Genomic DNA, 15,804 nt, shown 5'->3' with positions numbered 1-15,804 from the left:
CCTGAACATATTTCAACTGCCATATTTGACCTCAAGGACAGCGCCACCTAGTGGGAACAGGAAATGTTATGTTTTACACTTTGGGGTACAGTATAGTGATGGGTGACATCTGCAGCCTCAAATTTCTCCAGAAAAGCCTTAAGGAGTTGGTCTTGGGTTACAGTGAAAACTGTGAGTTTTCGCGAAAGGGTGTGACCCCAGCAGCATGGCGAACTTTGATGTCACGCCATGAAGAAACAAATTAGTATAACTCAATGAAATCCAGTCTGATCAGTACCAGACTTTACAGGCATGATGTCAGACCCGCCCTGAACAGATTGATGTGCCCATTGTCGGAAATACGGACAGCGCCACCTAGTGGCAACAGGAAATGTCATGGCTTTAATTTTGTTGTACTGATTTTCACAGGTTCATCGTGGCCACCTCAAAAGCGGTGAATATCACCATCAGTCCCTCGTGATGCTTCAGTGCAAAAATTGTGACTTTAAACTGAACGGCGCACCCTGGTGGCAACACGGTTCAATATGAAAGATGAAGTGGCTTTTGAGGGGCTTGGAAAGTTTATAGAGGCTTTAAATTTGGCACACACCTCCAATGTGATGAAGGCTTTGCTGTCATGTGATCATTTTCATTGAATAGCGCGAAATGGCTCCACAGCGCCCCCTACAATATTTCAAAATATCAGCCCCTGCTCTGTGTTTTATGTATGAGTCTGAAACCTGCTAAGCTTATAGGAGATATCAAGATGTACAAAAAAGTCTCTTGGAGCAATATCCCAAATCCAACAGGAAGTCAGCCATTTTAAAATTAATGTGCAATTTTGGCAACATTTTCCCCGCTTTTCAGGCATGATTCTTTGACGAACTCCTCCAAGGGATTTCATCATATTGAACCAATCTCCAGTGTGTGGAATCTAAAGACCTTTGTGATGTTAAATTGCGAAGCTTTTTACGTCCAGGGAAACGGGGTGGTTATGGCGGCACGTGGAGTTTCAATCACTCGCCAAAAAGCAGTAATCTGCTGTCACTCAAAAACACAATGTCCAATCTCTCCCAAACGTCTCAGGTGTGATGAGACTCGAGCTTGGAAGTGTTTGTTATGCCATTTGTACATAATGGTTAGAGCGCCACCTAGTGGAACGACTAACTAATCATGAATGAATGAGTTGAAATGTTAGCTGGTGGTTAAATGCATGAATTCCATCAATGTGACATCAGATCGGACGTGCTGGTTTTAGGTGTTGGGCGTGGCTCGACGCGCCGGGGGTGCGAGGGCCCTCATAACGCTGCTTGCAGCTTTAATTATTAGGGCCCGAGCACTGATAGTGCGAAGGCCCTATTGTAATTGCTCTGTTTATTATTATTATTATTATTATTTCGGCAAATGAATTGGCCGTTTGAGGGCCTAAACATGCTCGAAAACTCATGAAATTTTGCACACGCGTCAGGTCTGGTGAAAATTTACGTATTTTAATGTTCTCAGACATGGCCAGGGAAAATTAGCTCAGTAGCGCCACCTAGAAAAATGAAAAACGCGAGCCCCCGGTATGGGTATGGCCTACAAGTTTGAAAGTCGGTACACCTATATAATGTTCAGAGTCGAACAAAAAAGTCTATTATGGCAATGTCCTAAACCCAACAGGAAGTCCGCCATTTTGGATTGAAGGTGACATTTTGGCTCTGATTTTACCATTTCCATGCCTCGAACTTTGACGAACTCCTCCTTGGGGTTTGATTTCATAACCTTCATATTTGGTCAGTGCCAACTACACCCTTGTGCCATGTTAAATTGCGGAGCTTTTGAGTTTTCACAATACTATGAGGCCGTGGCGCCATGGCGAATTTCGATGACTCGCCATGAAAATCTTATTGCCTCTCATTTTGTCATACATTTTCTGACCTTGACCAAAGTGAACACATATGATAAGGCTCCACCCCTGAACATATTTCAACTGCCATATTTGACACCAGGGACAGCGCCACCTAGTGGGAACAGGAAATGTCATGTTTTACACTTTGGGGTACAGTATAGTGATGGGTGACACCTGCAGCCTCAAATTTCTCCAGGAAAGGCGTAAGGAGTTGGTCTTGGGTTACAGTGAAAACTGTGACTTTTCGCAAAAGGGTGTGACCCCAGCAGCATGGCGAACTTTGATGTCACGCCATGAAGAAACAAATTAGTATAACTCAATGAAATCCAGTCTGTTCAGTACCAGACTTTACAGGCATGATGTCAGACCCGCCCTGAACAGATTGATGTGCCCATTGTCGGGAATACGTACAGCGCCACCTAGTGGCAACAGGAAATGTCATGGCTTTAATTTTGTTGTACTGATTTTCACAGGTTCATCGTGGCCACCTCAAAAGCGGTGAATATCACCATCAGTCCCTCGTGATGCTTCAGTGCAAAAATTGTGACTTTAAACTGAACGGCGCACCCTGGTGGCAACGCTGTTCAACATGAAAGATGAAGTGGCTTTTGAGGGGCTTGCAAGTGTATAGAGGCTTGAAATTTGGCCCACACCTCCAAATGGATGAAGGCTTTGTTGTCATGTGATCATTTTCATTGAATAGCGCGAAATTGCTCCACAGCGCCCCCTACAAAATTTCAAAACAACAGCCCCTGCTCTGTGTTTCATCTATGAGTCTGAAACCTGGTAAGCTTATGGAAAATATCAAGATGTACAAAAAAGTCTCTTGGTGCAATATCCCAAATCCAACAGGAAGTCAGCCATTTTAAAATTAATGTGCAATTTTGGCGACATTTTCCCCTCTTTTCAGGCTTCATACTTTGACGAACTCCTCCAAGGGATTTCATCATATTGAACCATTCTCCAGTGTGTGGAATCTAAAGACCTTTGTGATGTTAAATTGCGAAGCTTTTTACGTTCAAGGAAACGGGGTGGTCATGGCGGCACGTGGAGTTTCAATCACTGGCCAAAAAGCAGTAATCTGCTGTCACTCAAAGACACAAAGTCCAATCTCTCCCAAAGGTCGCAGGCGTGATGAGACTCGAGCTCGGAAATGTTTGTTATGCCCTTTGTCTATAATGGTTAGAGCGCCACCTAGTGGGACGACTATACTCATGGTTGAACCAAATGAAATGTTAGCTGGTGGTTAAATGCATGAATTCCATCAATGTGACATGAGATCGGACGTGCTGGTTTTAGGTGTTGGGCGTGGCTCGACACGCCAGGGTGCGAGGGCCCTCATAACGCTGCTTGCAGCTTTAATTATTATTAGGGCCCGAGCACCGAGAGTGCGAAGGCCCTATTGTATCTGCTCCGTTTCTTATTATTATTATTATTATTATTATTATTATTATTATTATTCAGGCGAAACAAGGGCCTTTTTGAGGGCCTAAACATGCTCAAAAACTCATGAAATTTTGCACACATGCCAGGTCTGGTGAAAAATTTTGTATTTTAATGGTTTTATATATGAGCACTGGGAAATGGCTCTAGAGCGCCACCTATGCCTTGTTAAATGCAGCCCTACGACCACATCGTTTGAGCTACATGTATGAAATTTGGCACACATGTGTATCATGCCAAGACGAACAAAAAAGTCTGTGGGCCCATTGACGCAAACCCAACAGGAAGTCCGCCATTTGGAAGAGAAGGTGACATTTTGGCTCTAATTTTGCCATTTCCATGCCTCGAACTTTTGCGAACTCCTCCTTGGGGTTTGATTTCATAACCTTCATATTTGGTCAGTGTCAACTACACCCTTGTGCCATGTTAAATTGCGGAGCTTTTGAGTTTTCACAATACCATGAGGCCGTGGCGCCACGGCGAATTTCGATGACTCGCCATGAAAGTCTTATTGCCTCTCATTCTGTCATAGATTTTCTGACCTTGACCAAAGTGAACACATATGATAAGGCTCCACCCCTGAACATATTTCAACTGCCATATTTGACCTCAAGGACAGCGCCACCTAGTGGGAACAGGAAATGTCATGTTTTACACTTTGGGGTACAGTATAGTGATGGGTGACACCTGCAGCCTCAAATTTCTCCAGGAAAGCCTTAAGGAGTTGGTCTTGGGTTACAGTGAAAACTGTGACTTTTCGCAAAAGGGTGTGACCCCAGCGGCATGGCGAACTTTGATGTCTCGCCATGAAGAAACAAATTAGTATAACTCCATGAAATCCAGTCTGATTAGTACCAGACTTTACAGGCATGATGTCAGACCCGCCCTGAACAGATTGATGTGCCCATTGTCAGGAATATGAAGAGCGCCACCTAGTGGGAACAGGAAATGTCATGTCTTACACTTTGTTGTACTGATTTTCACAGGTTGATTGTGGCCACCTCAAAAGCGGTGAATATCACCATCAGTCCCTCATGATGCTTCAGTGCAAAAATTGTGACTTTAAACTGAACGGCGCACCCTGGTGGCAACGCTGTTCAACATGAAAGATGAAGTGGCTTTTGAGGGTCTTGGCAAGTTTATAGAGGCTTGAAATTTGGCACACACCTCCAAATGGATGAAGGCTTTGTTGGCATGTGATCATTTTCATTGAATAGCGCGAAATTGCTCCACAGCGCCCCCTACAAAATTTCAAAACCACAGCCCCTGCTCTGTGTTCTATGTATGATTCTGAAACCTGGTAAGCTTATAGGAGATATCAAGATGTACAAAAAAGTCTCTTGGTGCAATATCCCAAATCCAACAGGAAGTCAGCTATTTTAAAATTAATGTGTAATTTTGGCGACATTTTCTCCTCTTTCCAGGCATTGTTCTTTGACGAACTCCTCCAAGGGATTTCATCATATTGAACCAATCTCCAGTGTGTGGAATCTAAAGACCTTTGTGATGTTAAATTGCGAAGCTTTTTACATTCAGGGAAACGGGGTTGTCATGGCGGCACGTGGAGTTTCAATCACTCGCCAAAAAGCAGTAATCTGCTGTCACTCAAAAACACAATATCCAATCTCTCCCAAACGTCGCAGGTGTGATGAGACTGGAGCTCGGAAATGTTTGTTATGCCATTTGTCAGTAATAGTTAGAGCGCCACCTAGTGGGACGACTATAATCATGGTTCAATGAGATGAAATGTTAGCTGGTGGTTAAATGCATGAATCCATCAATGTGACATCACATCGGACGTGCTGGTTTTAGGTGTTGGGCGTGGCTCGCCACGCCAGGGTGCGAGGGCCCTCATAACGCTGCTTGCAGCTTTAATTATTATTATTTCGGCAAATGAATTGGCCGTTTGAGGGCCTAAACATGCTCGAAAACTCATGAAATTTTGCACACGCGTCAGGTCTGGTGAAAATTTACGTATTTTAATGTTCCCAGACATGGCCAGGGAAAATTAGCTCAGTAGCGCCACCTAGAAAAATGAAAAACGCGAGCCCCCGATATGGGTATGACCTACATGTTTGAAAGTCGGCACACCTATATAACGTTCAGAGTCGAACAAAAAAGTCTATTATGGCAATGTCCTAAACCCAACAGGAAGTCCGCCATTTTGGATTGAAGGTGACATTTTGGCTCTGATTTTACCGTTTCCATGCCTCGAACTTTAACGAACTCCTCCTTGGGGTTTGATTTCATAACCTTCATATTTGGTCAGTGCCAACTACACCCTTGTGCCATGTTAAATTGCGGAGCTTTTGAGTTTTCACAATACCATGAGGCCGTGGCGCCACGGCGAATTTCGATGACTCGCCATGAAAATCTTATTGCCTCTCATTTTGTCATACATTTTCTGACCTTGACCAAAGTGAACACATATGATAAGGCTCCACCCCTGAACATATTTCAACTGCCATATTTGACATCAAGGACAGCGCCACCTAGTGGGAACAGGAAATGTCATGTTTTACACTTTGGGGTACAGTATAGTGATGGGTGACATCTGCAGCCTCAAATTTCTCCAGGAAAGCCTTAAGGAGTTGGTCTTGGGGTACAGTGAAAACTGTGGCTTTTCACGAAAGGGTGTGACCTCAGCAGCATGGCGAACTTTGATATCTCGCCATGAAGAAACAAATTAGTATAACTCCATGAAATCCAGTCTGATTAGTACCAGACTTTACAGGCATGATGTCACACCCGCCCTGAACAGATTGATGTGCCCATTGTCAGGAATATGAAGAGCGCCACCTAGTGGGAACAGGAAATGTCATGTCTTACACTTTGTTGTACTGATTTTCACAGGTTCATAGTGGCCACCTCAAAAGCGGTGAATATCACCATCAGTCCTTGATGATGCTTTAGTGCAAAAATTGTGACTTTAAACTGAACGGCGCACCCTGGTGGCAACGCTGTTCACCATGAAAAATGAAGTGGCTTTTGAGGGGCTTGGAAAGTTTATAGAGGCTTGAAATTTGGCGCACACCTCCATTGTGATGAATGCTTTGTTGGCATGTGATCATTTTTATTGAATAGCGCGAAATGGCTCCACAGCGCCCCCTACAAAATTTCAAAACCACAGCCCCAGCTCTGTGTTTTATGTATGAGTCTGAAACCTGGTAAGCTTATAGGAGATATCAAGATGTACAAAAAAGTCTCTTGGAGCAATATCCCAAATCCAACAGGAAGTCAGCCATTTTAAAATTAATGTGCAATTTTGGCAACATTTTCCCCTCTTTTCAGGCTTCATACTTTGACGAACTCCTCCAAGGGATTTCATCATATTGAACCATTCTCCAGTGTGTGGAATCTAAAGACCTTTGTGATGTTAAATTGCGAAGCTTTTTACATTCAGGGAAACGGGGTGGTCATGGCGGCACGTAGAGTTTCAGTCACTCGCCAAAAAGCACTAATCTGCTGTCACTCAAAAACACAATGTCCAATCTCTCCCAAAGCTCATAGGCGTGATGAGACTCGAGCTCGGAAATGTTTGTTATGCCATTTGTACATAATGGTTACAGCGCCACCTAGTGGAATGATTAATTAATCACGGATGAATGAGTTGAAATGTTAGCTGGTGGTTAAATGCATGAATTCCATCAATGTGACATCAGATCGGACGTGCTGGTTTTAGGTGTTGGGCGTGGCTCGACGCGCCGGGGGTGCGAGGGCCCTCATAACGCTGCTTGCAGCTTTAATTATTATTATTATTATTATTATTATTATTATTATTCACCCCAAACAAGGGCCTTTTTGAGGGCCTAAACATGCTCAAAAACTCATGAAATTTTGCACACATGCCAGGTCTGGTGAAAAATTTTGTATTTTAATGGTTTTACATATGAGCACTGGGAAATGGCTCTACAGCGCCACCTATGCCTTGTTAAATGCAGCCCTACGACCACATCGTTTGGGCTACATGTATGAAATTTGGCACACATGTGTATCATGCCAAGACAAACAAAAAAGTCAGTGGGCCCATTGACGCAAACCCAACAGGAAGTCCGCCATTTTGGATTGAAGGTGACATTTTGGCTCTGATTTTACCGTTTCCATGCCTTGTACTTTAACGAACTCCTCCTTGGGATTTGGTCCTATAAACTTCAAATTTGGACAGTGTCAACTACACCCTTGTGCCATGTTAAATTGCGGAGCTTTTGAGTTTTCACAATACTATGAGGCCGTGGCGCCATGGCGAATTTCGATGACTCGCCATCAAAATCTTATTGCCTCTCATTTTGTCATACATTTTCTGACCTTGACCAAAGTGAACACATATGATAAGGCTCCACCCCTGAACATATTTCAACTGCCATATTTGACCTCAACGACAGCGCCACCTAGTGGGAACAGGAAATGTTATGTTTTACACTTTGGGGTACAGTATAGTGATGGGTGACATCTGCAGCCTCAAATTTCTCCAGGAAAGCCTTAAGGAGTTGGTCTTGGGTTACAGTGAAAACTGTGACTTTTTGCAAAAGGGTGTGACCCCAGCAGCATGGCGAACTTTGATGTCACGCCATGAAGAAACAAATTAGTATAACTCAATGAAATCCAGTCTGATCAGTACCAGACTTTACAGGCATGATGTCAGACCCGCCCTGAACAGATTGATGTGCCCATTGTCGGAAATACGGACAGCGCCACCTAGTGGCAACAGGAAATGTCATGGCTTTAATTTTGTTGTACTGATTTTCACAGGTTCATCGTGGCCACCTCAAAAGCGGTGAATATCACCATCAGTCCCTTGTGATGCTTCAGTGCAAAAATTGTGACTTTAAACTGAACGCCGCACCCTGGTGGCAACGCGGTTCACCATGAAAGATGAAGTGGCTTTTGAGGGGCTTGGAAAGTTTAAAAAGTCTTGAAATTCGGCCCACGCCTCCAATGTGTTTAAGGCTTTGTTGTTATGTGATCATTTTCATTGAATATCCCAAAATGGCTCCACAGCGCCCCCTACAAAATTTCAAAATCACAGCCCCTGCTCTGTGTTTTATGTATGAGTCTGAAACCTGGTAAGCTTATAGGAGATATCAAGATGTACAAAAAAGTCTCTTGGAGCAATATCCCAAATCCAACAGGAAGTCAGCCATTTTAAAATTAATGTGCAATTTTGGCAACATTTTCCCCTCTTTTCAGGCATCGTTCTTTGACGAACTCCTCCAAGGGATTTCATCATATTGCACTATTCTTCAGTGTGTGGAATCCAAAGACCTTTGTGTTGTTAAATTGCGAAGCTTTTTACGTTCAGGGAAACGGGGTGGTTATGGCGGCACGTAGACTCTCAATCACTCGCCAAAACGCAGTAATCTGCTGTTACTCAAAAACACAATGTCCAATCTCACCCAAAGGTCGCAGGCATAATGAGACTCGAGTTCGGAAATGTTTGTTATGCCATTTGTACATAATGGTTAGAGTGCCACCTAGTGGAACGACTAGCTAATCATGAATGAATGAGTTGAAATGTTAGCTGGTGGTTAAATGCATGAATTACATCAATGTGACATCGATCGGACGTGCTGGTTTTAGGTGTTGGGCGTGGCTCGACGCGCCGGTGGTGCGAGGGCCCTCATAACGCTGCTTGCAGCTTTAATTAGGGCCCGAGCACTGACAGTGCGAAGGCCCTATTGTAATTGCTCTGTTTTTTATTATTATTATTATTATTATTATTATTATTAGGGCCCGAGCACTGACAGTGCGAAGGCCCTATTGTAATTGCTCTGTTTATTTAGGGCCCGAGCACTGATAGTGCGAAGGCCCTATTGTAATTGCTCTGTTTATTATTATTATTATTATTATTATTATTATTATTATTATTTCGGCAAATGAATTGGCCGTTTGAGGGCCTAAACATGCTCGAAAACTCATGAAATTTTGCACACGCGTCAGGTCTGGTGAAAATTTACGTATTTTAATGTTCTCAGACATGGCCAGGGAAAATTAGCTCAGTAGCGCCACCTAGAAAAATGAAAAACGCGAGCCCCCGGTATGGGTATGGCCTACAAGTTTGAAAGTCGGTACACCTATATAATGTTCAGAGTCGAACAAAAAAGTCTATTATGGCAATGTCCTAAACCCAACAGGAAGTCCGCCATTTTGGATTGAAGGTGACATTTTGGCTCTGATTTTACCATTTCCATGCCTCGAACTTTGACGAACTCCTCCTTGGGGTTTGATTTCATAACCTTCATATTTGGTCAGTGCCAACTACACCCTTGTGCCATGTTAAATTGCGGAGCTTTTGAGTTTTCACAATACTATGAGGCCGTGGCGCCATGGCGAATTTCGATGACTCGCCATGAAAATCTTATTGCCTCTCATTTTGTCATACATTTTCTGACCTTGACCAAAGTGAACACATATGATAAGGCTCCACCCCTGAACATATTTCAACTGCCATATTTGACACCAGGGACAGCGCCACCTAGTGGGAACAGGAAATGTCATGTTTTACACTTTGGGGTACAGTATAGTGATGGGTGACACCTGCAGCCTCAAATTTCTCCAGGAAAGGCGTAAGGAGTTGGTCTTGGGTTACAGTGAAAACTGTGACTTTTCGCAAAAGGGTGTGACCCCAGCAGCATGGCGAACTTTGATGTCACGCCATGAAGAAACAAATTAGTATAACTCAATGAAATCCAGTCTGTTCAGTACCAGACTTTACAGGCATGATGTCAGACCCGCCCTGAACAGATTGATGTGCCCATTGTCGGGAATACGTACAGCGCCACCTAGTGGCAACAGGAAATGTCATGGCTTTAATTTTGTTGTACTGATTTTCACAGGTTCATCGTGGCCACCTCAAAAGCGGTGAATATCAACATCAGTCCCTCGTGATGCTTCAGTGCAAAAATTGTGACTTTAAACTGAACGGCGCACCCTGGTGGCAACGCTGTTCAACATGAAAGATGAAGTGGCTTTTGAGGGGCTTGCAAGTTTATAGAGGCTTGAAATTTGGCCCACACCTCCAAATGGATGAAGGCTTTGTTGTCATGTGATCATTTTCATTGAATAGCGCGAAATTGCTCCACAGCGCCCCCTACAAAATTTCAAAACAACAGCCCCTGCTCTGTGTTTCATCTATGAGTCTGAAACCTGGTAAGCTTATGGAAAATATCAAGATGTACAAAAAAGTCTCTTGGTGCAATATCCCAAATCCAACAGGAAGTCAGCCATTTTAAAATTAATGTGCAATTTTGGCGACATTTTCCCCTCTTTTCAGGCTTCATACTTTGACGAACTCCTCCAAGGGATTTCATCATATTGAACCATTCTCCAGTGTGTGGAATCTAAAGACCTTTGTGATGTTAAATTGCGAAGCTTTTTACGTTCAAGGAAACGGGGTGGTCATGGCGGCACGTGGAGTTTCAATCACTGGCCAAAAAGCAGTAATCTGCTGTCACTCAAAGACACAAAGTCCAATCTCTCCCAAAGGTCGCAGGCGTGATGAGACTCGAGCTCGGAAATGTTTGTTATGCCCTTTGTCTATAATGGTTAGAGCGCCACCTAGTGGGACGACTATACTCATGGTTGAACCAAATGAAATGTTAGCTGGTGGTTAAATGCATGAATTCCATCAATGTGACATGAGATCGGACGTGCTGGTTTTAGGTGTTGGGCGTGGCTCGACACGCCAGGGTGCGAGGGCCCTCATAACGCTGCTTGCAGCTTTAATATTATTATTATTATTATTATTATTTCGGCAAATGAATTGGCCGTTTGAGGGCCTAAACATGCTCGAAAACTCATGAAATTTTGCACACGCGTCAGGTCTGGTGAAAATTTACGTATTTTAATGTTCTCAGACATGGCCAGGGAAAATTAGCTCAGTAGCGCCACCTAGAAAAATGAAAAACGCGAGCCCCCGGTATGGGTATGACCTACATGTTTGAAAGTCGGTACACCTATATAACTTTCAGAGTCGAACAAAAAAGTCTATTATGGCAATGTCCTAAACCCAACAGGAAGTCCGCCATTTTGGATTGAAGGTGACATTTTGGCTCTGATTTTACCGTTTCCATGCCTCGAACTTTAACGAACTCCTCCTTGGGATTTGGTCCTATAAGCTTCAAATTTGGACAGTGTCAACTACACCCTTGTGCCATGTTAAATTGCGGAGCTTTTGAGTTTTCACAATACTATGAGGCCGTGGCGCCATGGCGAATTTCGATGACTCGCCATGAAAATCTTATTGCCTCTCATTTTGTCATACATTTTCTGACCTTGACCAAAGAGCACACATATGATAAGGCTCCACCCCTGAACATATTTCAACTGCCATATTTGACATAAGGGACAGCGCCACCTAGTGGGAACAGGAAATGTCATGTTTTACACTTTGGGGTACAGTATAGTGATGGGTGACATCTGCAGCCTCAAATTTCTCCAGAAAAGCCTTAAGCAGTTGGTCTTGGGTTACAGTGAAAACTGTGACTTTTCGCAAAAGGGTGTGACCCCAGCGGCGTGGCGAACTTTAATGTCACGCCATGAAGAAACAAATTAGTATAACTCAATGAAATCCAGTCTGATCAGTACCAGACTTTACAGGCATGATGTCAGACCCGCCCTGAACAGATTGATGTGCCCATTGTCGGAAATACAGATAGCGCCACCTAGTGGCAACAGGAAATGTCATGGCTTTAATTTTGTTGTACTGATTTTCACAGATTCATCTTGGCCACCTCAAAAGCGGTGAATATCACCATCAGTCCCTCGTGATGCTTCAGTGCAAAAATTGTGACTTTAAACTGAACGGCGCACCCTGGTGGCAACGCGGTTCACCATGAAAGATGAAGTGGCTTTTGAGGGGCTTGGAAAGTTTATAGAGGCTTGAAATTTGGCACACACCTCCAAATGGATGTAGGCTTTGTTGTCATGTGATCATTTTCATTGAATAGCGCGAAATTGCTCCACAGCGCCCCCTACAAAATTTCAAAACATCAGCCCCAGCTCTGTGTTTCATCTATGAGTCTGAAACCTGGTAAGCTTATGGAAAATATCAAGATGTACAAAAAAGTCTCTTGGAGCAATATCCCAAATCCAACAGGAAGTCAGCCATTTTAAAATTAATGTGTAATTTTGGCGACATTTTCCCCTCTTTTCAGGCTTCATACTTTGACGAACTCCTCCAAGGGATTTCATCATATTGAACCATTCTCCAGTGTGTGGAATCTAAAGACCTTTGTGATGTTAAATTGCGAAGCTTTTTACGTCCAGGGAAACGGGGTGGTTATGGTGGCACTTAGAGTTTGAATCACTCGCCAAAAAGCAGTAATCTGCTGTCACTCAAAAACACAATGTCCAATCTCTCCCAAACGTCTCAGGTGTGATGAGACTCGAGCTTGGAAGTGTTTGTTATGCCATTTGTACATAATGGTTAGAGCGCCACCTAGTGGAACGACTAACTAATCATGAATGAATGAGTTGAATTGTTAGCTGGTGGTTAAATGCATGAATTCCATCAATGTGACATCACATCGGACGTGCTGGTTTTAGGTGTTGGGCGTGGCTCGACACGCCGGGGTGCGAGGGCCCTCATAACGCTGCTTGCAGCTTTAATTATTATTATTATTATTATTATTATTATTATTATTATTCCGGCAAATGAATTGGCCGTTTGAGGGCCTAAACATGCTCGAAAACTCATGAAATTTTGCACACGCGTCAGGTCTGGTGAAAATTTACGTATTTTAATGTTCCCAGACATGGCCAGGGAAAATTAGCTCAGTAGCGCCACCTAGAAAAATGAAAAACGCGAGCCCCCGGTATGGGTATGACCTACACGTTTGAAAGTCGGTACACCTATATAACGTTCAGAGTCGAACAAAAAAGTCTATTATGGCAATGTCCTAAACCCAACAGGAAGTCCGCCATTTTGGATTGAAGGTGACATTTTGGGTCTGATTTTACCGTTTCCATGCCTTGTACTTTAACGAACTCCTCCTTGGGATTTGGTCCTATAAACTTCAAATTTGGACAGTGTCAACTACACCCTTGTGCCATGTTAAATTGCGGAGCTTTTGAGTTTTCACAATACTATGAGGCCGTGGCGCCATGGCGAATTTCGATGACTCGCCATGAAAATCTTATTGCCTCTCATTCTGTCATACATGTTCTGATCTGGACCAAAGAGCACACATATGATAAGGCTCCACCCCTGAACATATTTCAACTGCCATATTTGACATCAAGGACAGCGCCACCTAGTGGGAACAGGAAATGTCATGTTTTACACTTTGGGGTACAGTATAGTGATGGGTGACATCTGCAGCCTCAAATTTCTCCAGGAAAGCCTTAAGGAGTTGGTCTTGGGTTACAGTGAAAACTGTGACTTTTCGTGAAAGGGTGTGACCCCAGCAGCATGGCGAACTTTGATGTCACGCCATGAAGAAACAAATTAGTATAACTCAATGAAATCCAGTCTGATCAGTACCAGACTTTACAGGCATGATGTCAGACCCGCCCTGAACAGATTGATGTGCCCATTGTCGGAAATACGGACAGCGCCACCTAGTGGCAACAGGAAATGTCATGGCTTTAATTTTGTTGTACTGATTTTCACAGGTTCATCTTGGCCACCTCAAAAGCGGTGAATATCACCATCAGTCCCTCGTGATGCTTCAGTGCAAAAATTGTGACTTTAAACTGAACGGCGCACCCTGGTGGCAACGCTGTTCACCATGAAAGATGAAGTGGCTTTTGAGGGTCTTGGCAAGTTTATAGAGGCTTGAAATTTGGCACACACCTCCAAATGGATGAACGCTTTGTTGGCATGTGATCATTTTCATTGAATAGCGCGAAGTGGCTCCACAGCGCCCCCTACAAAATTTCAAAACCACAGCCCCTGCTCTGTGTTCTATGTATGATTCTGAAACCTGGTAAGCTTATAGGAGATATCAAGATGTACAAAAAAGTCTCTTGGTGCAATATCCCAAATCCAACAGGAAGTCAGCCATTTTAAAATTAATGTGTAATTTTGGCAACATTTTCCCCTCTTTCCAGGCACCGTTCTTTGACGAACTCCTCCAAGGGATTTCATCATATTGAACCAATCTCCAGTGTGTGGAATCTAAAGACCTTTGTGATGTTAAATTGCGAAGCTTTTTACGTTCAGTGAAACGGGGTGGTTATGGTGGCACTTAGAGTTTGAATCACTCGCCAAAAAGCAGTAATCTGCTGTCACTCAAAAACACAATGTCCAATCTCTCCCAAACGTCTCAGGTGTGATGAGACTCGAGCTCGGAAGTGTTTGTTATGCCATTTGTACATAATGGTTAGAGCGCCACCTAGTGGAACGACTAACTAATCATGAATGAATGAGTTGAAATGTTAGCTGGTGGTTAAATGCATGAATTCCATCAATGTGACATCAGATCGGACGTGCTGGTTGTAGGTGTTGGGCGTGGCTCGACGCGCCGGGGGTGCGAGGGCCCTCATAACGCTGCTTGCAGCTTTAATTATTATTATTATTATTATTATTATTATTATTCAGGCAAAACAAGGGCCTTTTTGAGGGCCTAAACATGCTCAAAAACTCATGAAATTTTGCACACATGCCAGGTCTGGTGAAAAATTTTGTATTTTAATGGTTTTACATATGAGCACTGGGAAATGGCTCTACAGCGCCACCTATGCCTTGTTAAATGCAGCCCTACGATCACATCGTTTGAGCTACATGTATGAAATTTGGCACACATGTGTATCATGCCAAGACGAACAAAAAAGTCTGTGGGCCCATTGACGCAAACCCAACAGGAAGTCCGCCATTTGGAAGAGAAGGTGACATTTTGGCTCTAATTTTGCCCTTTCCATGCCTCGAACTTTTGCGAACTCCTCCTTGGGGTTTCATTTCATAACCTTCAAATTTGGACAGTGTCAACTACACCCTTGTGCCATGTTAAATTGCGGAGCTTTTGAGTTTTCACAATACCATGAGGCCGTGGCGCCATGGCGAATTTCGATGACTCGCCATGAAAATCTTATTGCCTCTCATTTTGTCATACATTTTCTGACCTTGACCAAAGAGCACACATATGATAAGGCTCCACCCCTGAACATATTTCAACTGCCATATTTGACATAAGGGACAGCGCCACCTAGTGGGAACAGGAAATGTCATGTTTTACACTTTGGGGTACAGTATAGTGATGGGTGACATCTGCAGCCTCAAATTTCTCCAGGAAAGCCTTAAGGAGTTGGTCTTGGGTTACAGTGAAAACTGTGAGTTTTCGCGAAAGGGTGTGACCCCAGCAGCATGGCGAACTTTGATGTCACGCCATGAAGAAACAAATTAGTATAACTCAATGAAATCCAGTCTGATCAGTACCAGACTTTACAGGCATGATGTCAGACCCGCCCTGAACAGATTGATGTGCCCATTGTCGGGAATACGGACAGCGCCACCTAGTGGGAACAGGAAATGTCATGGCTTTAATTTTGTTGTA

At 43.5% G+C, this 15,804-nt stretch overlaps 1 long non-coding RNA gene across 2 annotated transcripts in view; it reads left to right on the top strand.

Moving 5' to 3' along the window:
• Positions 1-15,804, top strand: part of LOC146673017 (uncharacterized) — a 406,340-nt gene that overhangs the window by 241,333 nt on the left and 149,203 nt on the right. The gene's annotated exons all lie outside the window — the stretch shown is intronic.

This window comes from Rhamphochromis longiceps, linkage group LG3 (genome assembly GCF_057381845.1).
Source record: "Rhamphochromis longiceps isolate RC_006_pf linkage group LG3, R_longiceps_female_GT1.1, whole genome shotgun sequence".
In the NCBI taxonomy this organism is placed as follows: domain Eukaryota; kingdom Metazoa; phylum Chordata; class Actinopteri; order Cichliformes; family Cichlidae; genus Rhamphochromis; species Rhamphochromis longiceps.
This window is presented reverse-complemented; position numbering and strand designations above follow the sequence as displayed.